The following is a 13,360-nucleotide window of genomic DNA, read 5'->3' as shown; positions in this document are numbered from 1 at the left end:
GGGAGCTGCTGCTGAGGCCTGGCAGTTCACTAAGGACCGAACTCTCAAAAGCCACAGAGCTGTCATATCCCTTCCCCTCTGTGGCCAATAAAGATGGTGATAATCAAATAACAGGGCTTAGAAGCGGCGTGGTGCCCTACAGCGGTTGCCCACAGGCCGGTGATATACACCCTTCCCTTGTACCCTGATGTATGTTCATTGAAAATATTGAGGCCACCAGAGATTGGAGGGGGGAGGGGCCTGCAGGCACACACAGCTGTCTGAAGAATGAATGGATGGATAAAGAAATACATGAATGGATAGTCGGATGAATGAATGATGGGTGAGTAGAGTTCAGCGTTGTGTTAGGAACACAGCTTGAAAAGCCAGGAAAATTGCACAGCCTCTGTGACCGATGGACGACTTGTCCCTCTCCACACACGGTACGTCGCCGCTGACCTCAGCTTTGTGCCCGTGGACAAAGGAGAAAGGGAGGGAAAGGAATTGCTGGAGGTGCGTGGAGAAGCGTACGTTTCCCCCTACTGCCCTTCAACCCTGACTGTCTCCCAACCCAAGCTGGGAATCAGAGCTGTCTACCCTCACCACGAACATGGAAACTGCTAAGCTAAAATTCACGGCTCACGTGTCTTGTTTGGTAAGAAAAAATATCAAACTTGGAATGCATCCTCCACGCCCAGAGCCCTTTTTACCTTTGTCAAGCTAATAATAAAATCAACCCTCCGTGTTTATTTCCCAATTTGTTTGACACCAAGTTACGCACTTCGAAAGGAGAGCGGAGCGTGGGCCACGGACTGTGTCCCACCTGCTGTAGCCCAGGCCGAGCGCTAGGCGTGCTCCACCCCGAGTCACTTCTGCCAGGAAGGCTCCAGGGGTTTTAGGGTGATGTATGCTGTGGAGTCTGAGCTCAGCCCTTCCTGGGTTGGCTCCTTCTCTTATCATCTTCTCCGCCCATAACCCTTGAAGTGATCAATCATTCCTCTCCTGGCTACGAAGCCAGTAGTTACAGGTCAGCATGTGCTTGTACACGGGACCAAAGATGGCTCCTCTGTATGAGGACACAAGTATGTACATTCGATTTTAAGATTTTTCACGACCGAGGCTTCTCAGATATAGGTTAGCACATTTTTGCTTTAATCCTCAAGGTCCGTTTAGGTTGGAGCTCTAAATTCAGTCACACGCACACACCACACACACACATTCCCACACACACACACACACACACACACACACACACACACACACACAACTAGTAATAATAGCTTCTATGTGTGTGATGGTTTACAGTTGACAAGGCAGTTTTCCATGTGGCAGGTCTTGTTGGTAGCTATTTTTAGCCTGAAGAAACCAAAGCTTAGAGAGAGATAAGTGACTTATTTAGGGTCATAGAGCAAATAAGTGGCAGAAACAGCTATGGAAGCAGCTGATGAAACATATAGTTTCATTTGTCATTGAGCATATATTGCCTTTCTAAATTATTGTGGTGAATTTTAGCAAATTACTTTTTACATTATATTTTAATGCTAAAAGATGTTTATTTTAGAAATTTAAAAAAAATATACAGATGAAGTGTTTTAAAAATCATGCATAATTGTACCATCCAAGATGGTCTCTCTGACATCATTTGAAGCGATTAATTCTAGTCATTTCTACACACATAAGGCTTTGATATATTCAGCATTAAATCAGGCAGCATTCGGTTTTACACCTTACTTTTTTTGCTTATTTTATTGAGAATTTTTTTCTTTGTCATTAAACATTATTTATAAAACATGATTTTTAATGCCTGTATAATTTCCCCTGGTATGACTATACCATAAATTATTTAAAATTTAATCCGTCTCCGATTGTTGAACATTTTATTTATTTACCTTTTTTGTTTACGAACATCCTTGTAAACAAATCTTCAGTGGAATTTCTGATTATTTTTATAGTATAGATTCCTAGAAGAAGAATTGCTGGGTTGGAAGTTATTAACAACTTTTTAGGATCTTGACGTGCGTTGCATAATTGGTTTTCAGAAAGATTTTATCAATATATACCAGCCATCTGAGTGAGCTCTCTCTCCATACTCTTTCTAGCTTTAAGAATTATGAATATTAAAAATTTTTGGCAATATAATAGTAAAAAATATATTTTGATATTTTAATTTACATTTGTATAATCATTAATGAGATTAAACATTTTTGTTAAGAGTTATTGGCTAATTTGTATTTTTCATTCATAAACTGTCTTCTATTCATGCCTGCTGCTCATTTTTTAAATGAGATATTTCTTGTTTTTAAAAACTTACATATTAAAATTTGCATTTTTGCAAATATTTTATCCCAGTTTTTAATCTGCCTCTTATTTTTTTTTGCCTCTTATTTTTTAAAGTTTTAAAATATTTATGTAAGAAAAACTATTAACCTATTGTATTGTAACTTATAGTTATTCTTATACCTAGACTTAATGCCAAAATCATGAAATATTGACTTTTTAAACATTTTTTAGAATTCATTTTTTACAGTTAATTATATGCTTTCCAGAACATGTATTTTGGTGTAGTTGTGAGTCCAGATCTACCTTCAAATTTTTCTCCCAACTCTTATCTATTTAATAATCTTTCTTTTCCCCATATTTTTTTAATGCTTCTTTTAAAATAAATTTGTTTATTTATTTATTTATGGCTGCATTGGGTCTCGTTGCTGCGCGCGGGCTTTCTCTAGTTGCGGAGAGCGGGGGCTACTCTTTGTTGCAGTGCATGGGCTTCTCATTGTGGTGGCTTTTCTTTGTTGCGGAGCATGGGCTCTAGGCGCTCGGGCTTCAGTAGTTGTGGTGTGCGGGCTCAGTAGTTGTGGCTCGGGCTCTAGAGCACGGACTCAGTGGTTGTGGCGCACGGGCTTAGTTCCTCTGTGCCATGTGGGATCTTCCCGAACCAGGGCTCAAACCTGTGTCCCCTGCTTTGGCAGGCAGATTCTTAACCACTGCGCCACCAGGAAAGTCCCTCCCCATATTTTTAACATATTAAGTTCCTAAGATCTCCTCTTGAACTATCATTTCTCTTCCATTGACCCATCAATTCCTACCTCAATAGCACAATTTTCAATTACTCTAGCTTTATAGTAGGTTATAATATCACACATTGCTCTTTAGCTCTCCCTCTCAGTTTATTTTTCCAGAATAACTATAAAAAACATTTCATTAGATTCATAAATTAATTCCTCTGGAATGTTGATTTGAATTATATTCAATGTATAGAATAATTTGGGAAGAATTAACTTCTTCACAATATACAGTATTTCCATTCAGGAATGTGAAATTTATCTCCATTCATTCAAGTCTTCTTTCATGATTCTCTAATTTTCTTCATATAGTTCTTATTCATTTCTTATTAAGTTCATTCCTTGGTAACTCAAGTGTTTAATTATTTCTGTTCCTGCAATCACTGCAAAGTGGCATTTTTAAAAGGAGGGTCCTGATTAGCTAAATTGGGGTTAGACTATGAGAACAACCAACAGAACTTGACAAGCTAGAAGTCATTAGTAATTAAATAATTTCCATCTAAAAACTAATTGGATTAAATTAACCCATTTTAAGGTATTATTTCTCAGACAAGAAATGTCCAACTGCTATTCTTATATTATCATCAATGACTATCCCTAATAACACACCACTCTTAGTCAATGAGTAAGTGAGAAATACATGAACTTCACGTCTATAATAAATTCATTTTTAAACACATTGCTGTTTATCATTACTAAACAACAATGTTCTAGACCCATTATTCCCTACTTCTAAAGTCACACTTCTTCCTAAGTCAAATCTCAGGCCTTAGCTCTGTAAAACTTGAATTCCAAAAGCATACATTTTTCCAGGACAAAAGTAAACATGTTAGTGTAGCACTATTTAAACTTACACACACAGACGAGACCATAATGCATACCTAAATTACTATGTTTGTAGAAAGAGGATATGTTACAGAATTCTAGAGCACAAACAGACCTTAAAGATCAACTAGCTAAAAGCCATCCAGTCTTCTTGGGATCCATGAATGCCCTGAAATTGTTAGCGAGTTTGTGTTTGTGTGTGTGTGCATTTTTCTGAGGGGAGAGTCTATAGCGGAATTTCACGTGCTTGCCAACTCTCCAAGACCCGACAAACAGTTGAGAATGACTGCGCTGCTGTAAACCTCTCACTGGTCAGAAGAGAAAGCAAATGCCCAAGTTGTTGAGGAGACATACCCTTGGACACACAGCTCTTCTGGGCCAGGGCCGAGGCAGGAAGTGAGGTATCCTGATCCCCAGCTTTTCCCGCGACACTTTTCTGCACACTGCGTATGGAGATTCTATCATATCCCCACACGCCCTGTGTACCTATGTCACGTGACCTGGGTGCAGTGGAACCAGTGTCGAATTTGGAGCCCAGGCCCCAAGTTGAGATGTGGCTCTGGACTCACCAGTTGTGTGGCCCTGGGCAAGATATTCGGTGCAGGCCTCTGTTTCCTCTTCTATGAAATTGTGAGGAGTAAGACCTACTCACGGAATTTAGAGAGGATATAATGGGATGATATGTGTGTGCCCGTATATACCTAAGTATTTTATAACCTGTAAAGTGCTTAGAGGGTTAGTTATTGTTTTCATCATGGCTCTGGGGGAACTGCAGTAAAGGAGGCTCAGTGGACGCCTGTGGCAGCGTTGGTAACATTCAGCCGCCACCCCGCATACACCAAACATCTCAACCTCCACCAGAGCCAGACTCCCAGTACTAATCAGCCCTCTCCACTGCTTTGATAGCAAAACACAGTCGTTAACTTACACATCTCCCAAACACCTGCTGACGACAATTCTCTTTATGATGATATGCCTAGGAAAAAGAGCATACAACTCTTAGAACTTCATAATAGGGCTTCTGTTTTTATTTTGTTTTGCTTTATAAAATCTTTATTTATTATGTTTTTAAAAGGTAAGCTATATAACATTTGAAGGAGTATGGTAAACTATGGTTTAAGAAAAAAAACATTTCTTTTGGAAACTTTTTTTTGGAAACTATCTGTCAGCACTGCATTTTTAATTGGTCCCTAAACTTCATGGAGCATTCACCAGTTCATATTATTAAGCATCTTGGAAAAGCCACAAATCTGGCTGTTTGAGAGGGGAATATTTAATGAAGGGTAGTTGTATAATTTCTAAGCACTATAATATATATTCATTTAACACTGCCTGCTATAGAGTACAATGAGGCATAAGACATTTTTGTCATTTAGATAATGATAGGTTACATTTGAAAAGTGCTATTCAGTTTCCAAAGCACTTTTGCGAGTGCTTATATTTAATGCATAAACATGCATTGTATTTAATACTCCCAACAGTCCTGTCAAGAAGGAATGATTATCCTCATTTTTAAAATGAAGGAATGGAGGTTGACTGACTGGAGACACACACTGAACCATCAGCAGACCTGGGACTGGACCCCACTCTTCTGACTTCCATCCATGTCTCAGAGGTTATGAGACAGCCCCACCTGGCAGACTCTGGTCCTATAACAAACAATTACACTCAGTTTGATTTTTTAAAAGAATATATTTTGTTTTGAAATTTGTATCATCCCAATATTTTGAGTCAAGGGAAATATAGAAAACTATTCAGAGAATGGATGAACAAAGGGAAAACCAGTAAGCCAAAGCTAAGGTAAAGAGGGGAAGACAGGCATAGCAGAAGGCAAAAAGAAGTGAGTTGTTCACGGGAAAATAGTGAACAAACCCAACAGTAAACTCTGGATAGGAGAGATAGGGAATCAAGGAGAGAGAAAGAAACACTATGACAGACACGGACCCAGCTGTATCCAGGCACTCTGGGGAAAGATGCTCAGGGAAAGATTCACAACAGAAGATGTATACAGTCATCCCTCGGTATCCACGGGGGACTGGTTCCAAGACCCCCTCCCCACGGATGCCAAAGCCCTCGGATGCTCAAGTCCCTTCTGTAAAATGGCGTGGTGCTGTTGGCCCTCTGTATCCCCAGGTTCCGCATCTGCAGATCCAACCAACCACAGAGATCCAAAGGTGGGTGGATCCACAGATGTGGGTCCCTCCGATACAGAGAGCCAACTGTGTGATCTTCCAGTAGGAGGTTCTAGTCTGCTAAGAACCAACCAGCGCATCCCAAATGTTCCCAGTTGTAGGATATCTTGAGGCTTCTCTGCCCTGCGCTCTACCCACCCCATCCGGGACCAGCTGGATCCCAGTGGGCTAGAGTTAGAGCTCTGCCCATCACTGGCAGCTGGGATTTGGAAGTAGTGTGATGCTGATCTGAGACCTAAGATTGAAACTTGTTGTTTGGCAAAAGAGAACCGTGGGTGTTTAGAAATAGCCAGACTGGGCTTCCCTGGTGGCACAGTGGTTAAGAATCCGCCTGCCAGTGCAGGGGACACGGCTTCGATCCCTGGTCCGGGAAGATCCCACATGCCGCGGACCAACTAAGCCCGTGTGCCACAACTGTTGAGCCCGTGTGCCACAACTACTGAAGCCCGTGCGCCTAGAGCCTGTGCTCCCCAGCAAGAGAAGCCACCGCAATGAGAAGCCCGCGCGCCGCAACGAAGAGTAGCCCCTGCTCGCCGCAACTACAGAAAGCCCACGCGCAGCAATGAAGACCCAACACAGCCAAAACCAAAAACAAAGAAATAAATTTATAAAAAAATATATAGCCAGACCACAACACCCTTTACCACACACCCAGCTCCATCCTGAAGAGGGCAGTCTGTCTGTTCATCTGGCCCCCTTCTGCCCAGGTCCCTTGGGCATCTGGGGAGCCTAGACCAGCTGCAACCTGCCTATACTTGGGAATTAACTCCTTACAAGACTGTACTCCTTCCTATTTCACATCTTTTCTTCTCATTGAACAACTTTCCCACTTTAGTTATCTGCTCTGCTCCTGTTCTAAGCATCGCTGCTGCCCGGAATTTCCAAAGATGTGGACATGAACAGACATGTGTGCCCACATGTGTACACACACACCCTGTTCCTGCTCCCTTACACTTGGGCCTCCTTTGGACGTTGACCCAAGTCAAAATCTAGCCTCACGTTTACCGTCTTCACTCTGACAGACCATGGTCTTCCTTTCCAAGGAAGAAAGTCCACTGTTCCTGAGCCTGTGGCGTCTGCCCCTCCCGAGCTGCCCCTGCTCCCGCCTCTGGCTTCAACACTCCCAGAAGCAGTGCTGCTGAACCCTGCCCTGTGGCAAAGTACCTTATTTGGGGAGTAGGGTTGCCAGATTTAGAAAACAAACAAAAAACAGGAAGCCCGGTTAAATCTGAATTTCAGATAAACAAAAATTTTTTAGCATGTATTTGTGTTAGTGTAAGTTGTTTGTCTGAAATTCAAGTTTAACTGGGTGTCCGATATTTTGTCTGGCAGCCCTCCTCAGGACAGTGCTCAGTGCCCTGCCAGGGAGAGGTCTGGTGATGGTCAGAGCCGTGTGCTGAAGGTGGACTTTGCCATGGAAACCGGCCTATCCCATAACGGGCTTCTAGGTCCCTTAGAAGCCTGCTTATTTCTAAGAACTAAGCAGATTCCACTTGATCTGTCAGTCAGGCCCAGGCACATCCGCAGCCCCATAAGCACCAAACCAGATCCCTGAAAATAAATCTTCCCACCTGGATGCAGCTCTTCACAAGCACCCAAATGTCATTGTATTTTTTCTCTCAGCCAGGATTTCCTCCAACTTTCCAAATAAGGGCCAGAAACATTGCACATAATTCAAACAATTTGCCAACCCTGTCTCTCCTCAACAGGATTAGTGGTTGCAAAATAAATGAAATCAGTGCTGTTTACAACTCATCATGCAACATTATTATTCATTTTGGGCGAATGCCTGTCTGTAAAACTAGTCTACCATATTGGGGGTCATTATCTTCCATTCCTTTCAAAAAGTAAAGCAGACTTTGAGTTTTCCAATGAAAACAAATCAGAGGCCTTTGGGATTCTTTCTGCTTTGTCTTATGTGTGCAGTCTTCAGTGAAGGAGGCCTCCTTCGTTACTAAGGTCCAATTGAAGAGGTGCAGCCCTTTTTTTTTTTCTTCTCTTTTTAAAATCTCTCTCTGATCCATAAAACTTTGAGAACAGAAGCTTGAGTTATGCACCTCGCTCTCCTTTTCATCTTTATTTATTCTCGTCATCAAATCGAATACTAAGTACGTAGGTATTCCCGTATACTAGAGTTGAGACCCTGGAAAAGCCACATCTTTATGAATTTTGCCTTTACTGGGACCACGCACATGTCGGCTTCCGTGTGACTCTTCTCTGGGTACTCTGGGACTCTGCCTTTTCAAGGAAGATGGCACAGATAATCATTAAGCAAACCTAGACATAGAAATGGCCTTCTTCCACTTCTAACGACTCTTAAAACACTGCACGCATCAACCTGCACCAGGAAACATTTAAGAATATTTGCTGTGGGCGGTGCATGTAACATTTTGAAAAGAAAGTACGAGCTGTTAAAGTCTGAAAGAACTAGCCTGGCTACTCTTTTCCAAAATGAAGATAATGTTTGGCCTAGATTTAATACTGTAATAATATATGTTCTTTAATATGGTGGAAGAAGGAATACAGTCTTTTACAGTGCAGTTACGTTTTATACAAAGATTTACACGTTCTCCTTGGTAGTATAAATATTTGGTCTCATATTCCCACTTTTCTCCTGTTTCCCTTATTCCTCCTGAAACTTGAGAGGGTAAATATTGGAGTACATTTGCTTCTGTTTAAATATGAGTCACAGGGCTTACTGGGAGCCCTCCCTCTGGAAAAATAATTGTAAAGTACCACAATTGATATCAGCTGTAGCTGTGCATGGTCCTCACTTGATGCAGCGGGGGACTGCCTGATTCAGAAGTCCAGTCTTTTGTTTCTAGAGAACAGAAGACGTGGATCCCTTCAACCTGGAGAAAAGATGAGACTCAAACTCCTTCCCGTCTTCCTTCCCTTCCCCCGCCCCAGTCTCATCCTCCTTCTAGTTTATAAGCTTCATTTCCAGTTTCCTTACATGAACCTGAGAATCTATTGTCATATGAGGACAAAGAGAGTTCAGTTAGCTGCCTTCCTTGGATTTTTGAGTTTCCCTTCCACTGCCCAGGGTTTAAATTAACCCTCTATTTCCTTAACACACACGCACGCACGCACGCACGCACGCACTTTATCTGTGAAAATTTGTCCAGTTATTTTCTGAGTTGAGTTGCTTTAACCTTGAAAGTAGAAGAGCCACCTCGATCATTAGACAATGTGTAGCATTAGGTTGATGTATAGCATCCAGGGCGGCGGTTTCCTTGCGAGAATCACTTGAGGAATTGTTGATCCCAAACAAATAGAACCGGTTATAACTCATGGAAGTGATTCACTTTAGAAGCAGTGGGTCATTTAATTATTACTTCACACACACACACAAATGACCCTACTTACCTACGAACGCTAAAGGTCGTGCTTTTGAATGTTCTCACCCAATCCTTAAAGAACGGTACATACAAGGTACTGAATATTGTCCCCTGTGTTATACAGTAAATCCTTGTTACTTATCTATTTTCTATATAGTAGTGTGTATCTGTTAATCTCATAGTCTTAATTTATCTCCCTCTTTTGATGTGTGATCACTTTAAAACATATATACTGTAACCTTTTTATAATTGCTATGGAGAATTATAGAACTACCCGCTGCCTTAAGTCTCATTATTCTAATATGAAGTGTTTGCTGTATTTTCTGGAAGGGTGAGCTAAACCATGGCCTGTAAATCCATGATGGTTTGTTTGTTTTTTAACACATTCATATAACTAGGTTTTCCATCATAATGGACTAATTCCTCTAGAGGTTGGAGCCGCAGAGTTCACACCCACAGAAAACTCTGATAGGGTCCTCTAGCCCGGAGGACTTTTAACTGCCTCTCAAAAGCCTGAGAAGACGGTAGCATCTCTTGAAATCCATGTAGGATCTTTGTACCAGCTGGGCTTCATTTCAGAATCTACTGCTGTCATTACAAAATAGCTGTTTTCTCTTTAATCTGTGTGCCACATTGCAGCAATTTTCATCAAAAATATATTAAGCCCCTGCTGTAAATTGGCCACGCACACCCTTGTCAGACACGTGAAGCGTAAAATATCTTCTGTTTTCAAAGTTTTTCCTCTCTCTAAAACCCTAGCAGATATCAGCACTTCCTAAAGCCTCATAATAGTCCATCATGTCTGTAAGCCAAGGATTATAATGCATAACAAATCTGACTGAATGTCAGAGACGGATCTTATCCTTTGTTTGTAAAAAAAAATGATAGAAAAGGCATTCTAGAACAAAAAACTAAAGCCCCTACATTTCCACGTCTGATGAGCTCTCACCTCAAACTGCCTGCCCAAAAGAAACTAGTTTCCAATCTCAGGGAAGAGATTTCCAGTGGTACCTAAATCTTCCCCTGCCAAATGCCAGCATTGTATACACCTGTGCTGAGGAAGATACAGTCATACTTATGATGGGGGCAGGTAGGTAGGTGTGTGAAGTGGGTGTGTCTGCCTGTGAAAGACAGGAGAGAATGTATTTGTGGGTGCCTTTCTGAGCACTTACAAACGTGGGAACACAGTGGACCACTGTCTCCTAGAGTCACTCAGGAGCCTCCAGAAGCGTTTTACATCCCGACAGCAACACTACCACATGTCATAAGTGGTATCAGCTTGAAACTTCATTCAAGAGGGTCTGCTAAAAGGACAGAAGCTCCTTCCTGGCCCGCAGCTTTCAAGACACTGCATCTTTGTGGTAGGAAGATTTGTCAACCTGACACGCCTAGAAGTCTGTAGCATGGAGAAAAGAAAAGAGTCCATTCCTTCCTGGAAACTGTGACTTTGAATCTTTCTTCCACTTTTCGGTTTCTTGAGAACACAAGAACTGTAGTGCCTTAAACATTCCCAAGAAGCTCCTAGAACAAAATAGCTCTGACAATTTAACAGGAAATTGCCTCTGATTTGTAAACCATTCTAATTTCACCCTTAACATTCACTAAAATGCATTCAAAGACATTTCACGTATAAGATGCATGACACACAAAGCATGACCCATTCAAGTGAATTCAAATTTAGTCAACGTCCTTATATATTTTTGTTTTTACAAAACGACAGCCAGAAGTCTACATTTTAAGGGGCATCCAAATTTACTTGCTGTTTTCCTCTTCAGTAAAATGTCTCTGAAACTCAGCATTGTGATAGGGTTGTGGCTGGCTTAGTCTTTTTTTTTTTTATTACTACTATTAATGAAATTTCCATTGAGACAGTCTTTCAGGCTTTCCTGAATTTCAGGATGGATTATTGACATATCTGACAGGTGTGAAGCAGAACTTCCCTTGATTCCCCTGTGCTTTCTCACCTAACTTTGTGGAGCTGCCCTTTCTAAACCCTGGGGAAGAAGCTATATAACTTCAGTCTCAGTCACTTTCTAAGAGAGATAACTACATTGGCAAGGAAGAGTGATGGTTTCCCTTGAAAAATTCAGCTATTTGGGAGTCTAGGTGCCATTGCCACCAATTTTTCTTTAGCTTATGCTGTTTATTTCTTTTCTTTTTTAAAATTAACTTTTCTTGGAGTATAGTCGCTTTACAGTGTTGTGTTAGTTTCTACCGTACAGCAAAATGAATCAGTTATACGTGTACATATATCCCTTCTTTTTTGGCTTTCCTTCCCATTTAGGTCACCACAGAGCATTAAGTAGAGTTCCCTGTGCTATACAGTAGGTTCTCATTTGTTATCTATTTTATACATTGTATCAATAGTGTATATATGTCAATCCCAATCTCCCAGTTCCTCCCACCCCCTCCCCTTTCTCCCTTGGTACCCGTACATTTGTTCTCTACATCTGTGTCTCTATTTCTGCTTTGCAAATAAGATCATCTATTGCCACCAATTCTTACCTTCTTTCAGAAAAGAAGCCTTCGGGGCAGGCAACCTCTTGGCACCTGACCCCAGTCTATTAAGCAGCGTGAAGACAGGAAATCTTGGCCCGCTCCACTGAGGAGTGAAGGCTGTTGGTGGTGCCAGCAGCAAGAGTCAGAATACAGATGTGCTTCTCCCGCAGAGAATCCAGATGTGCCCCCTCAGGCTACATTTTTTGCCACAAAACTGGGATCAGAGAGGCTAGCATTTTTCCAGTAGGTCCTTTGGAAAACTGGAAGAGAGCTTTTCAGACCAAGTAGAAGTGCAAATTTGGAGGCCATCTCAGTAAGTCATTGGGGTTCACATTATAGAGCCAGGGAACTGCCAACATGGAGACGGAAGTGGTTAGAAATGGCAGGATGCTTACACAAAGCCTTGTGAATACACATATAGGCAGGGCCAGGAACAGAGAGAGGCGAGTAAGGCACCCGGGCATTCAGTGCACAGTCAACTTGGGTGTGAGGACACCGGCCACCCCATTTGTTGTCTGGGTTGATTTTGCTGATCCAGCCAGCTTACTAGCCTCCACACCATTCTGAATGTGACCCTCGGTGTGGTACTACACGCCAAGTCAGAGAGAAGGACAGCCTTCCCAGGTAGAGCATCCTTCTTTGGCCAGAGATATGTGATGCCTTTGTCTGTTATCTGGCATTTGAAGGAAACATGGTGTTCTGATTAATCTTACTGAAGTAACTTGAATACGTATCATTAATGTTGTTAATTTTCCCAAAAAATACATTACATTAAATGAAGGAAGTACGATGTAATCTGTACTTGGTAATGATTTACATGTTACTTTGGGATCATAATAGAGCCCAGGGCTCATAGGCACAAACATCAGTTACCCAGGTAGGACTGTGCCTTAGGTACATGAGTACTTTCTGACAGGAAGTTCCGGCTGATGTTAAAAGATGAGTAGCCAAGATGTGCAGCGCTACTTGTTTTTTCTTTTTCCTTCTAATTAGAAAAGTAATGTATTCTCACTGCACAGCTATAGTAATAGTCTTCTATTACTGGTTGTACCCCACCAGTGGACACTATAGGTGGAACATGCAAACACACACCTGTAGATGCTTGCTGATAACACATAAATAAGTTGTAGAAGAATGTGTATAATACCCTCTGGGGCTGAAGATCAGCATTTCTGAACTCAGTATGTAAGTTGGGTTCTCCAGTATAGAAGGCAGTAGCAATCAACTCATGTGAGCAAGAGCCCAAAGAAAGATTGGAAAGCTGTTAGGTAGCTCACAGATTCCAGAGTGCTGGAGAACCATGGAAAAGCATGAGAAGAAAGGGCAACTCTGGGGCTCTTTTAACAGGAAGTGGTATGTAAGCTTTTAGGATGCCGCTGCCAGAATGAGTCAACTCCAGGTGTTTTCCATCTTTGTATCCATTTGCTTGAGTCTCAAAGACTTGGGAGAGAGTGTCTGTATG

The 13,360-nt window shown here is 41.7% G+C and overlaps 1 protein-coding gene across 2 annotated transcripts in view; it reads left to right on the top strand.

The window, feature by feature from the left end:
- Positions 1-13,360, top strand: part of MAML3 (mastermind like transcriptional coactivator 3) — a 422,149-nt gene that overhangs the window by 330,473 nt on the left and 78,316 nt on the right. The window lies entirely within an intron of this gene.

This window comes from Kogia breviceps, chromosome 6 (assembly GCF_026419965.1).
Source record: "Kogia breviceps isolate mKogBre1 chromosome 6, mKogBre1 haplotype 1, whole genome shotgun sequence".
In the NCBI taxonomy this organism is placed as follows: domain Eukaryota; kingdom Metazoa; phylum Chordata; class Mammalia; order Artiodactyla; family Physeteridae; genus Kogia; species Kogia breviceps.
The sequence above is the reverse complement of the archived record's forward strand: the minus strand, read 5'-3'. Positions and strand labels throughout refer to the sequence as shown.